This window comes from Tenrec ecaudatus, chromosome 3 (genome assembly GCF_050624435.1).
Source record: "Tenrec ecaudatus isolate mTenEca1 chromosome 3, mTenEca1.hap1, whole genome shotgun sequence".
NCBI classification, from domain to species: Eukaryota; Metazoa; Chordata; class Mammalia; order Afrosoricida; family Tenrecidae; genus Tenrec; species Tenrec ecaudatus.
In genome coordinates, this window is record NC_134532.1 from 199,549,781 (window position 1) to 199,564,326 (window position 14,546).

The window sequence follows — 14,546 nt, forward strand, 5'->3', positions numbered from 1 at the left end:
GTATTTATTTATTTATTTATTATCTTTTAAAATGATGTTATCTCCGAATGCGTTTTCCTAATTTCAATGACTAACTCTTTTGAGATTTCCCTAATGCCATCCCTTGAGCTAAAGGATTTCCTCATGAGTGCAACCCTTCTTGGTCTCAGACCAAAGAGAGGGAGAGGATTTTATTGCCGACTGTCTAGTCTACTTTATCACCTAATTAGGAAAATGAGTTTCTACCTTTTACCCAGACGTAATTTCTTTCAGGAAAACATGCTGACTCATAGAATAGGCAAGAAGGCATAGAATAGGGAAATATGTAATTCCCCTCTTATACTCATATTGTTGTTCTGTATTGTGTCAGTTAATAAATTTATGTAACACAAAATATAGAATGACATTATCTGTCTTTTTTTCTATTATCTCTTTCCTCCTACATGAGGGTAAGGCTTTTGAGGAACTTTGTTAACTGCAACTGTGTTAATGCTGCACTTTGAACAATGCCCAGCACAAGTAGAAAATCACCAAAGACTTGGCTAAGAAGATGAAAGCAAAACACTTTCCTATCTTTCTTCTCAGGATTTGTTTTATGTTTATACCTTCTTTGGTGTAGTTCAGTGTCATTAAAAATGAAATCACGTTCAGTTACTTTCAAAAATCACATCATTGTCACAGAGGGAGCTGACCCTTTCATGTCCATTCCTTCTCACTGATACCAGCTGATTTTTCAGTCAATCTTTCTGCTCCCTCTCACCTTGCCACCCCTTACAATATTGGTACTTCCAGATGTGCTATTGGAAGGATCCTATTTTTCAGCTAACTTTTAATGTGCATATACTTATTTCTGGAATACTAGTAGCCCAGAAGACTATGGACTCGAGTCCTAATGGAAAGGTTGGGGGTTCAAACCTACTTAGAAGAGCCTTTAAAACCAAACCAAACCAAACAAAAAACGAGGCCTGGAAACCTTCCATGAGGTCACAACTTTGACAAGCTCATGGAGTGCATGCCTATTGTGCACTGCATGGGCATCCCATGAATCAGAATTAACTTGACAGCAACAGGTTTTGCTCTATTTCTTTTCTTATAATTAGCACTCTGAGGACTAAGGTGTGCCTGACCCAAACATGATCTTTTCATTCACCTCATATACCTGTGATGGCTGGACAATGAATACGACAGACCACAGAAGGGCCGATGCATTTGCATTGCAGTGTTGGTGAAGACTAATGAAAGCACCATGGCCTGCGAGAAGAACAGTTATGTCTTGAAAGGAATACAGGCCGGATACTTCTTGGTAACAAGAGGAGGGAGACTTGGTCTCACATATTTTGGCCATGTAATGAGTAGAGGCCAGTCATTGGAAACGTGTAATCATGCTTGGTGACGCAGAGGGTCAGTGAAAAGAGGAAGATATTGGTCAAGATACTTTGAACTGCAGCTACAACAGTGGGCTCAAATATAACAATTGGAAAGATAGCACAGGACTGGACAGATTTTTTTTAATTGTTCATAGGGTCACTTTGAACTAGAACCATCCAGATGACACTTAGAAACCATAAGGTTTATAAAGTACTATTCAACTTAATTTTATGCTTTATTTTCCCCCACAAACTTATTTTGTTATACTCTCATTTGATATTCTCATATATAATTATTGCCCCTCAGATCGCCAAATAATAATTGCGTGCAATCTGGATAACACCTTCCTTTATGTTGGTATCTTCTGGGATATATTTTAGCACTTGTTCAATATCTCTCAGATCAAATTAGTGTGGGCTATGTATTTGGCTAAGGAGCAGCAGCTGCAATCAAACCTGTTCCGTTGGACACCTGTGCTCTTTAAAGTGTTAAAAAGTTAAGATGTCACTTTGAGGACTAAGGTGCATTTAATCCAAGACACAGCTGTTTTCATTGATTCATATACAGCTGTAAGCTGGTCAGTGATAAAGGAAGACCACAGAACAATTAATGCATTGAGCTAAATTATGGTGCTGGAAAAAGTATATTGAGAGGATCCTCTCCTGCCAGAAGGACAGACAAATCTGTCTTGCAGGAACTACGGCCAGAATGCTCCCTAGATGTGAGGAGGGGGAGAGTTAATCTCATGTATTTTTGAATTGTTAGTTGAAGAGGCCAGTCCTTGGAAGAGAATATCATGCTTGGTAAGCTAGATGGTGTGCAATAAAGAGTAAGATTCTAAAGGAGACAGATCAGCAAGATGGCTTAAATGTTATCATTATTGTGAGGATGGCATAGGGCCAGGCAATGTTATATTGTGTTGTTCATAAGGTCACTATGAGTGAGAATCAACGTAAGGGCAACTAATTACAACAACAATGTATTGGGTAGGAAAGATAAGCATTGGTTCTCAATATCCCTACTCTGTTTTATCTACCTTTTATGTTGCCCAAGGACTATTTGAATTGGAAAATAGGAAGGTCATTTGTCAGGGTAAACCAGCCCCTAACAATATCACGGGTCCGTAGGCACAATTGTATGGTGATAATATATAAAGATTATAGCAAAGTCATAGAAAATAGGAGAGATAGGAGAGAAAGTAAAATAAAGGAGTCAGCCACATTTTATGGTAGCATGCTCACCTCCTGGATGGCCATGATCTCACCAGTCAGGTCCATACAGAGCGCTGTGAGGGAGAGGAAGGGAGGAGGATTTATTTCTAACCCAGGCTTATATATACTTAGGGGTGTTCAAGCCCCCTGATTACAGGTAACCACATATGTCACAGGAAGGGGTTGTACCATAGGCAAATAAGTAATGGGTGGGGGGATGATCTAGCACTGTACATACATACAATAGGAAGAGGAGGGATTAGGGGTACACATGTGACAAAATGGGGGGATCCTAGATTCATGATGGCAGCCTAACCTTGATCGTCCTTGAGCTGCTGGCTTGACTTACTCTGAGCTCTCCAGGGAAGCAATCAGTCTCCGTATCAGTAAAGTGTAAGCCCCAACTACGGTGGACCAGGCAGTAGTCTGATTGCTCTGGATGGCTGATGCCTTCAGAGAGATAACTTCTAACCAACTTGCTTCTGAGTATGCTACAAATTATTTACTATGTGTTGCAAGCAGTGTCCTAGGTCTGACATATATTTGAGGGAGATAAGCTGGGGAAGAGCCTTTTTATACCCCACAGTCACTCAAGCAAGGGTCTACTTTCCTGCAAAAGTTCGGGGCAGTCTTCTGATAGTTGTGTTCGGAAGCCGTTCTTCACCAAGGAAACTGTAGTCTGTCCAATGGGGCAGATGAATGGTATCTTGTAAAGAATGAGGAGAGGTAACACTTCTCACATAACAATAAGAATAGTTTGGGTCAAGTTTCAGATGCTCAGGGGCAAAGACAAATCAGCAGAGATGAAGGTAAATAATCATCACTACAAGGAGTATGTATGGCTCCCTCTCTGGGGTGATAAGTCCAAGTGTCATTTGAAATGGGAAGTTTGAACAAATTCTATGAGATGCCGAGTCTTCTTCACTCTTGAATATTACAAGGTCAATGAGGCCTTAGGAGAAATAAAAAGGGTCAAAAGAAAATTTGAACATTCAGTCATTACACCCTCCTGAAAATAAAATATTATCGTTACTTATGAGCTTGGATATTAGTTTGGATCAAAAACCATATCAACAGAATGTATGTAGGTAAGTGCTAAGAAATGAAGTTAGGTTTTCTTATCAGGTGCCAGCCCGAGTTCATTGGTAGTGGCTGCCTTGGACTTTGAATTATGAAGGAATCTTAGGTACCAAATGGACTCTGTAGGACGATACGCTATAATCATCAACAGTGCCTGTCATCAGCATGGCACTGGGAAGTAGGAGTTCTATAAATTTTTTATTTATATCTAGTTATTATTTTATTGCATCTTTAGTGGTCTTCAGATTTTTGTTTTATTTATTTCTAAGTGTGGTGTTATAAAATTTTCCATTTAATCCTTGTATTATTTGCTCAGTTGGATCTATTTAATAACCACTCTGACATGTTTCACAGCATCTGTCCCACATAAACTGTGAAGAAACAAGAGAGTTTGAGATCAGAGGGAATAGAAATGTGCAATGTAAAATTCACTACTACTTTTACTGGTGTAACGATGTTTGAGCCATCAATTATGTTACCAAGAACTCTGTTAGTAAGGATGCTTTCAGCTGCTAGCAACAGCAAACCAAATCAGCCGTGGTTTAAACTAATATTAGTAACTGTTTTTGACTTAACAAGAACCAAGAGGCTGATTATTGCTGACATTTGTTCAGTAACATAATAGAACTTGTGCCTCTTAAATCTCAGGAGACTTTATTTGTGGTTGCCAGACAGGGGCATCACCAAGTCTCATGTCCACCTTTTAAAAGGCCGGGGGAAAAAGGCAGTAAGGTAAATAATCAGGGATGCTGGCTCTTTTGCATCAGGAAGGTGAAAGTTTTTGCCTCTGGCCTTTATGTCCTTTTTTCTAGAAGTGTGTTTGCTATATGATGAATTATGACTGCAAGAGAAGCTAGGAAACCGAGTATTTCGTCTTTCTGGCTGGCCTCTGTCATCGATGAGCAAGGGAGATGGGGGTTGGGATAAATGTTGGATAGCTCTAATACAGTCCACCCCTTAGATGAGTCTGGACATCTGTATACCACCTCTCTTCATAAACATACATTTTTAAAGATGTTTTCTCAGTTCTTTTCCAAGAGAAACAACCCAGATATCATTTTGCTTAAAAAATGTAGCTTAAAGTGCAAGTTCTCCTAATGACATAGACTCCTCGCTATCAGATCTTGATATGGATTTTCTGATCGAGTGATTAATAGCTGATAGACTAGTTGTCAGTTTCCTTCAACCAGTGAACAAATATGAAGAAGAGACAGTGCCTTAGCCACCTATTCTGGTGATGATAAAAATCTGAGTAAATAGTTTTAAAGAAAAGTAATTGCTATTTCTCATCGTTCTGGAGGATAACAGTTCCAGTTAGGGTCTGAGATATGGTGAGTTCTTCGGTGGGCCTCTTTTTTACTTCCTGGTCTCTGCTAGCAATCCTTATTATGCCTTTGTTTACAGATAGGCCTTCCTTCCTGCCCATCCTCCTCAGTGTGCATTCTGAACTTTTCGTAACACAGAGGTGATTAGAATTAAGACCTACCCAATTAACGGATGGCCTTATTAACATAAAAAAGAAATGCTTATTTCCTCATAGAGCCATATTTATAGGATACAGGTTAAGAATTTCATCTATCTTTGGAGGGACTCAATCTGAACCATAGCAAGCAAGATAACAACAAAACAGATCAGGCAACTCACCTGTATTGAGTCAATTCTGACTCACTGTAAGCCTACAGGACAGAGGAGAACTGCCCCTTTGGATTTCTGAGCTATAATTTTCACAGGAGCAGAAAGCCTCATCTTTCCTCTGGAGAGCTGGGGGTAGGTTCAAACTACTGATCTTGAAATTGCAATTACCACCCTAGTGCATTACCCATTATACCACCAAGGCCACTTCAATAGGTGATACAGCTACCATAATATCTCCATCTTTGGGAAGTGGGAGAATGAGCATTACATACGAATTATGTGTCTATAACCTACATCAAATACTGAACACCCTGCACTAGCAATGTAATAAATTTTTTTCTTAGGGATTCTGGGCACTCCTGTCTTTGGTGTGATGGTATCGAGTCGAATCTCCACCGGGATAATAGGTGTTCTACCTGAGAAATGAACAACTTTCATAATTTATGTTTTATCCATGCCTTTCCAAAGGTTTATGATGTTAAGGCCCCAAGTTTGAGGCTTCTTGAGGAGTACCATCTCCTGGAACATTCAGTAGACTAATTAGTAATCTTGGAGGTGGTTTGGCATCTGGTAATTTGCAAATGTCCGCCTATGTGAGGGTACGGCAAAATAGTCCTGCTACCACACCTGGGCTCATTCCACGTTGAAGTATGTCTCTGTAATTAGTGGATGACTTCAGCGAAGTCTCTCAGTAAGATCCTTGTGTTGGTCTCATGAAGTCACCTTCAAAGAAAGATCCCAGTGAAAATATTAGTTTCCAAAAGAACCTTCTGCTCCACTTAAGTGCAGGGCAGAGATCATTGCAGGAGGTTACAATGGTTTTGAAGAGAATCTCAAAGGGGCTAATCTTGATAGATCCTCCTGAAGGACACCTGAAGATCATAGGGGCTTATTGGGAAGAAGTTTTTTTTTTTAAAAAACTGAAAATGGATTTGGTGAGAACAAGTCCAAGATGTACAGGACAGTTTCCCACTCTTTCTTTGATTGTTGCAAAGGCTGGCCTATGGGAATTTCACTGGGAAGCCTTAGCCCATCACCTTACTTCCCCAAGAGCATCCCTATTCACTTCTTGTTGTGCCTCAAACTCAAAGAGCAATTAGAAAGACCACCATTTGGAGCCCTTTGGGTGTCCAAACAGCCATGTTGAAGTGGAATAAATAGAATCGTGCAGAAAACTTTGGGAAAGGGTTAGAGGAATGGACACACCCCTTTCAGAAATGTATAGACATATATCAAGAGTGTATTGAGAAACAATAGCTTCACCTCTTGCTAATTTTGTTTAATAAAGGGTTCCATGAATTTTTAGTTATTATTTTATGATGTATGTTTGTGTATGTGTAGTTGACACAATATGAAGTACTGTAAGCAAATTTAATCTCAAGACTATTGCTGCTGTTCAGTACAGGTCCTGTCAGTCTTTACTCAGAAAGACCCTATGTCCAGCAGAACAAAACACTGCCCAGTCATGCTTCAGCCTCATAATTACTCTTACGTTTGAGCTCGTCAATGCAGCCACTGGGTCAGTCCATCTTATCGAAGACCTTCTTCTTTTCTACTGTCCCGCTGCTTTACTAACCATGATGTCCTTCTCCAGGGACTGGCCTCTCCTGACCAGTGTCCAAAGTACATGAAAATGAAGTCACAATCCTTGCCTCTAAGAAGCATTCGGATCGTATGTCTTGCAAGACAGATTGGTTCGTTCTTTTTGGAAGCTCATGGTACTATCAATATTCTTCTCCAGCACCACAATTCAAATGCATCCATTCTTCTTTGTTCTTCCTTATTCAATGTCCAACTTTCAGATCTACATGAGGCAATTTAAAATACCATGATTTGGGTCAGGTACACTGTTATTCTTATAGTAACATTCTTGCTATTCAACACATTAAAAATATTTTGTAGAATATATACCGTATGTAATGCATGTTTGATCTCTTGACTGCTACTTCCACGAGCACTGATTGTGGTTTCAAGCAAAATGAAATCAATCCTTGACAACTTCAATCTCAAGACAACTAAGCCAAAAATATATGTAGACATAGTCTTTAATGGTGGGAAATCTTGTCTCCACGTTTCTGGATTTAAGCACTTAGTCTAATGGGCAATATATTATGGTGCTGTGAAAAAAAATAGGCTTGAGTTGGGAACATTTTCTTAGATCGCTCCTTTACTAAGCTCTGGCTGTTCTGATCAAATATAGGAATGCTATCATGCTGTTTGCTAAGTAGCTACTTCCCCAGTCCCAAATATAAACCCTGAGATCAATGTACTAAAGAAGTAGTGTTTGACATACTATGGGATTCAGGTGGCATGCTCCTCCATTCCAATTGCTTACATTCATTTTGATTTATTGTTGATTCTCCATTAACCAAAAATCAAATCTGTTCTTATAATGTGAAATCTGACTCATAGAGATACTGTAGGACATCATAGAACTGCCCAAAGAGCTTCCAAGATTGTAAGTCTTAAGGAAGCGGGTAGTCACATATTTCTCCGAAGGGCTGAACAGGGAACCTTTTGTTTAGGAGTTGAACACATAACCACAATGCACTACTAGGTTATTTCATATGTCATCTTGATCTTCTCCCTATGGTGTCACAGAAGTGTGTTCAAAGCTATCGAGGATCCTGGTATCACATGACCTATTTCAAAAGAGCTTGTCACCTTACCAGGATGTTCATCAAAACATAGAAAAGGACACAATCAAGTTGTAATATCAACTTGTAAGGAAGTAATAAAAACCAAGAGAAGGTAAAAAATAGCTAGGCTTAAGAGAAAATATGAATTGGTTGAAAGTAGATTCCAGAGATAATTATGCTAATGCAGACCAACCACTGTGACATTCCTCTCCTGTGTGTCTTGGCACACTGTGCTGCCCAGGAACATGTCCTTAAAGCTATGGGCCCATCCTGGACATGGGCCAGACCAAAAAGGGTCAGGCACAGAAGCTCAATTAATCAGGTACCACCAGTGTAGGCAGACAAAGGACCAAAGAATGGAAGGTCAGCTGAGTCAGAGAGAGCAAGACATTGTCGTAGACCTCACAATGTAGTAAAGTTCAGAGTCTAAGAGGTTAGGAGTTTGGCAGAGAAAACTCAAGTAATAAGGGCTGAACTTAGATTCTAGGTCCAAAATGTGGATGACCGGGTGCCACGGATGTCAGGAAGTCTCAGAGGGTTTTTTTTATAATTAAGATCAGGTCAGGAATTCCAGCAAGACCTTATCTAGGTTTTACTGCCGAATTAATTTTGTTTTCTTTTATTTTTCATAGTAAAATTTATTTAGCACATTTTCCCCTAGAAAATATGATTATGCCTGTTATTGCTGCTTTTGTTAGATGCCACCGATTTGATTCCCGTTCATAATGACCCACGTACAGCAGAAGGAAACACCACGGGTCCTGCACCGGCCTTGCGATGAATAGGTTTGAGCCAACTGCTGTAGCCATTGTGTAACTCCATCTTGCTTAAGGGCTTCCTCTTTTTTTGCAGTCCCTCTACTCTACCATTAAGGACTGTTAATAACAGCTGATAAGTTTAGGGGGGGGTGCTTACAATATGATTAGCACAGGTCTAAAGTCTCTGTATATATTGAATAGCTCATTTAACCTTCATAACCATTGCATGATGTTGGTAATTCTTTATGATGTCCACTTCACAGAGAATTTTTTAAAGCCCGATTTTCTTTTTAAAACATATTTATTAACAATTTGTCCATTTTCTTTGCATTGCTTATCTTTCTAGATTTTAGATTCATCTTCATCTATCCATCCATTTGTCAACTCACTGATTCATCAAGTCGATATGTATATTACTGTACTAGGTGGTTGGTAAGTCAGATCCACAAGATTTCTTGTTGAGAGTTTACAGTTTGGTGGGAGAATTAGGCTGTTAAGCCATCAATTATGATTAAGTGGTAGGTACAACCATGAGACAAAAGATACAATGTGGGCTTGTAGAAGGACTGTTTAATGTTGTTTGATAAGTGATAAGAAAGATTTCAAGATTTCAATGTTTGAAGATTGAACACATGGTCACTAAGTGTTCAGTGAAATTATCAATTGCACATTTGTGATATTAAGAGTATTAGATATTAAGAGTAGTAAAATATATTTGTGGAATATAAGAGTACATATTTTAAGAACTGGAAACATACCTATTTATTGGAATATAGATCAGAACAAGAGGTAGAGAGATAAGGAAGGAAAGAAGGAAGGAAGAAAGGAAGGAAGGAAGGAAGGAAGGAAGGATGGATGCCAGGCTACAAAAGGGCTTTGTGAGCTTTTCTGAAGTATTTTGACTTTGGCCCAATGGCACAGGGAAGCCTTAGAGGAGTGTTTGTTAAAACAGTGACATCATCAATCCTGCCTTCTAGAGGAATCACTCTAGACCAGTGGTTCTCAACCTGTGAGTCATGACCACTTTGGGGGTCGAAGGACCCTTTCACAGAAGTTGCCTGATTCATAACAGTAGCAAAATTACAGTTACGAAGTAACAATGAAAATAATTTTGCGGTTGGGGGGTCACCACCACATGAGGCACTACATTAAAGGGTTGCAGCTTTAGGGTCCACGGCTCTAGACCAAGGATGAAGGCATCACTGGGTGGGCACCCAGCTGTTGGCAGTCATCCAATAGGGAATCAGTTAAGGACTCTACGGAGAGCAAATCCCAAACAGTGAGTGGCTGAGGCCCTGGAATAGAGCAAGGGGAGGAGCTCTACAAGAGTAAAGTAGGAAGTTCTGTTAGAGCTGGCTGTAGTCCTTCCATATGGACTGTGGTAGTCTCTGCATAGTTTAATGTGTGGTACAATTCATCTGGAGTAAATATTGCTTACTTTAGATTTTGTGCCATGTTTTTAACTTCTAATTAAGTGACTGGGGCTGCTGGGAAACTCTTGCCAGAAAAAAGAAAATGTGCATTTGCCTTGTTGGTAATTACTGGAGAGGGAGAAGCTCAGATTTTCATGAAATTGGCCCAATATTTATGACAAAGAATGGGCTATAATAGAGCATTAGGGGCCTTGGTTTACAATGCTTTTTCTGCAATTATGAAGCTTCATGGAAACTCCACTGTGAGGTGTTGAAGTATGGGACTCTGTGGGGAGAGGTTGTTGAGCTCTTTGGCCAGCAGTTGCTTATTTTGAAAGAAGAGCATGGAGAAAATGCCCCTCCACCCTGAGATCACTCCATTCCTTCCAAGGAACTGTTTCCTTAAGGGATTAAGAATTTAGAAGGCGAGATGCAGAAATCAAAATGACAGCAGGACTTTGGAAGAGCCTGGACACACCCTGGGTGGGTGCGCTTGGCTGCGATGTAAAAACAAAGAAGCCTCATTTCCCATCCACTTAATAACTGGAAATCCAGGAGTAGAAGCCCCTGCTTGGGTTTTATATTGCCTCAGTATTGAATTTAACTTTCGTCCAATTGAAGAGACTCATATTTTACTGCCAGGTATCTCCGGAGCGCTTCAGCAGCACACCGAGAGCAGTTCTTTCCTTGCCTGTAGCACATACTTTTATAGCTGTTGTTTCTGGTTATATGCTGTAACCTATTCTTATTTCTATGGTGTAGCTGGCTGACGTCTAATCATTAATCTATCATTATTTTCTGAGCTCACGTTCCTCAATCCTTAAATTGCATGTTCAAATTGCCATTCAAAGGAAGCCAAATGAAGGAGTGTCTTGTTGAGGCCCCCAGTCGATGGGCGGTAGGAATCGTTAATGGGCTTGGCATCTGCCTGAACGGTTTGTTGTATTTGACTGCTAACAGGAAGGTTGGGTTCATGTCTCTTAGGAGTTGATTTGGAAAAACCATGTGATGTACTTCCCACAGTTCTACTGTGATACACGTGGATTCTTCATGAGTTGGCAGTCCACAAGGACTGCTTTCCTTTTTTCTCTTTCTCACCAGTATTCAATGAGCTTCATTCTTAGGTTTCTTGACATTTCCAAGGAAAGGAGAGAGATTGCTGAAGTCCTTCCACTCACAGAATCTTCTCTATCCATGGTCATGGAAGAGAGTCTTCAAGGAGGAATAGACAAACTGGCTGTGATACCACCATCAGCCCCTCTCTGGGTGAGTTTTAATAGTCTATCCTCCCCCCTCCCCATTTATCTACCTTCACTCTAGCCACACTCCAAATCATTCTCCTACCTATAATGTAATCTTTCTGAAACACGGTTGTTGTTAACTCTGCTTCTGTACTCTCATGTGGCTTCTGGCTCATAATGACCATATATGAACACTGCCTGGTTGAGTCCCATCCCCACAGCTGGTGTTACCTCAGTGCCCAATGTTGCAGCCATTTTGCAAATTCATCTCATGGAAGGACAACCACTCTCCCCTGACAACAACTCTATCCAGAGCATTTCCACCGGAATTATAACCTGTCAGTTTCCATAATAAATCCCATAATCATGGGCATTGCCTTTGAGTTTTGTGGGTCCCTTGAAATGAATCATAGAAACTGATTGAAAAGCAGAGAATGCCATGGGAGACAAAGCTAGACCAGGAGATAATGCTGTGGGGGAGAGAATATCTGTGTACCTGCGTGTCTTCCCACCATAGTCTTTAAGTCCCATAGAAGTAGGCACTGTATTTCTCACTTTTAAAGTACTGAAGCATAGCACCAGATGTGGGATATAGTAAGAGCTCACTGGACATTTGTTGGTTCTCTAGTCTACAATGTTAGGCACGGTCAAGTTGGTTCCGATTATCGCAACCCTATGCACAACAGAAGAAAGCACTGCTGGTCCTGCAACATTCTCACAATTGCTCTTTTGCTTGAGCCCATTTTTATACCCACTGGGTCACTTTATCTCCTTGAGGCAGTTTCTCTTTTTAGATGCCCCTCTACTCTACCCAGCATGACTGAGACTGATCTCTTCTGACAATACGTCAAAAAAATAGAGGTGAACTTTCACCATCCTTGTCTTTAAGGAGCACTCTGGCCATTCTACTTCCAAGACAGCAAGACAGACTTGTGTGTCCTCGTGGCATTCCCTGGAGCTTTCAATATCCTTCATCTGCACTACCACTCAGGTGCGTTGATTCTTCTTCAGCCTTCCTCATTCAATGTTCACTTTTCATAATGCACAAGTGGTGACTGAGAACACCATGTCTTGGGTCAAGCACACCTTAGTCCTCAGGCATTATTCTTTCCTCTTAACATTTTACAGAGGTTTTATGCAGCAGGTTTATGCAATGCAACACATCTTAGGATCTCTCGACTGCTGCTTCCAGGAACACTGATTCTGCATCCAATAGGGAAGAAATATACTCAATCACACAAAAGTAATCTTCCTCATTAGTCTATGGAAGCACCTATGTTGGCATCACATCTTTATTCATGTACACTCATTAATCACTAATATGATAGAGACTAGCCTGAATAACAATAATATGGCAATGATTAAGATATTTTCTCTCTGCAATTCCTATTGGAGAAATTGACAAAAAATAGAATTATAATAGGATATTTAATATATGCTGTAACAAATAAATGCACTAATGGCTAGGGAACATGAAAATAAAGTAGCTCTTAAGACTATCTGAGGGAGTAAAGTAATGACACGTATGCCGAGTCCTGTTGAATTTGCACATGTGTATCCATCAGACAAACCAGAAAACCCTCAAATGCAAAAAGATCAAAGGTTGAGAAGTATATGAGCATATTTAATAAGCGGAATGTTCAAAACTGTGTCCAATGAAGGTAAGTCATTGAATCTGTCAGGGTAGTGAGAAGATACATAACTATACATTTTGATGAGATACATGAAAAAATGGGAACCCTTTCATTGATTCTAGGTAGTTGGGCAATATATTCAGAGTTGTAGTATAGAAAGATCAATCTAGAAGAAGTGTGCTTGATGGATTGAAGAAGGATAAGATTCAAAGCCAATGAAATCTATTAGGAAGCCCCTTTCCCCCCATTCATTTTCTTGTTGTTGTACGTGCAGCAGAACACACGTCAATGCAACAATGTCTACACACACCGCCCAATGAGACGGAAATAATTTTTCAAGCTCTGCAGCCATTCTCACCTTCCTTTGCTTCCTCAATTAACATCAACTCACTAAGGTTCCTATGTAATCTTTGGAGTGGTTCTTATCAAGTTAGTTCTCTATAGACAAAGTCTATTCACTTTTATGATAAATATGGTGGACCTTCACTAAGTACCTTGCAATACATTTGAAGAGAAGGTAAAACTATGCATCATTTAGAAGTTAGAACCACATTGTTATGCCTTGTAATGTGCTATTTCTTCTCCTAGGATTATTGTTTTCTCCTGACTGTAACTAATCATCATTCATTATTTTCCAATGCCTGCTGGTTGGGTCAGGTGTGTATTGGACTGTTGACTGCAAGGTTTCCAATTCAAACTCATCAGTCACTCCTTGGGAGAAAGGTAAGGGTGTTTGCTCCTATAACGATTTACAGCCTAGAGAATCCTGCGTATGGATCCTATAAGTTGGACTAGATTAAATGGACGTAAGTTTTGTTTTTTCTTTTCTTTTTCACTGAAAACAAAGTTACTTCTAGAAGTTCCTTTGTGACTCTACTCTCTTCCCTCAAGCATGTCTGATTATGATGCCCTTTCATTTTGCATAAGGAGCCCTGGTGGCATAGTGCTTATGTATTGGGCTCATAACTGCAAGGTCAGCAATATAAAACTATCCACCACTCCTCCAAGGAAAGATCAGGTTTGGATTTCCATAAAGAGTTACAATCTCTGGAAACCCCTAGAAGCAGTTCTAGTCTATCCAATAGGGTTGATATGAATTGGAATTGGCTCCAGGGTAGTGACTTTGGTTTTTTTTCCTCTTTAGGATCTGTTTGTATGTAGCTCATAGTTTCTGCAATATTAAATTGTAAGCAGCTAAAGAGCTATAATTCAACCTGGAAGCAAAGTTAGTAAAGTATCTATCACATACATGTAATTTGCACTCAAAATTAAAAGAATTAATTTGTGTGACTCGTAGGTTTATGACTGGACAACAGTGAATGTGGTGGAGATAATTCCTTCTTGGTAGATGTGGTAGACACAAAAGCAGTGCATTCTGGTCATTCAGGAATGCTGTGTGAATGAAATCAGACCAAAGAAAACTCAGGAGTAAGACCTGAGGATCACCAGCTTATTGTGGTCATTGTAAGGAGAAGGCCCCAAGGGCACCCATGACCAGAGGCTAGAGAGTGATCTGAGAGGACATTGCTAGAGAAGACGATAATGTCAGAAGATCATCATAATATCAAATATTGCCAGAGGTTAAGAAT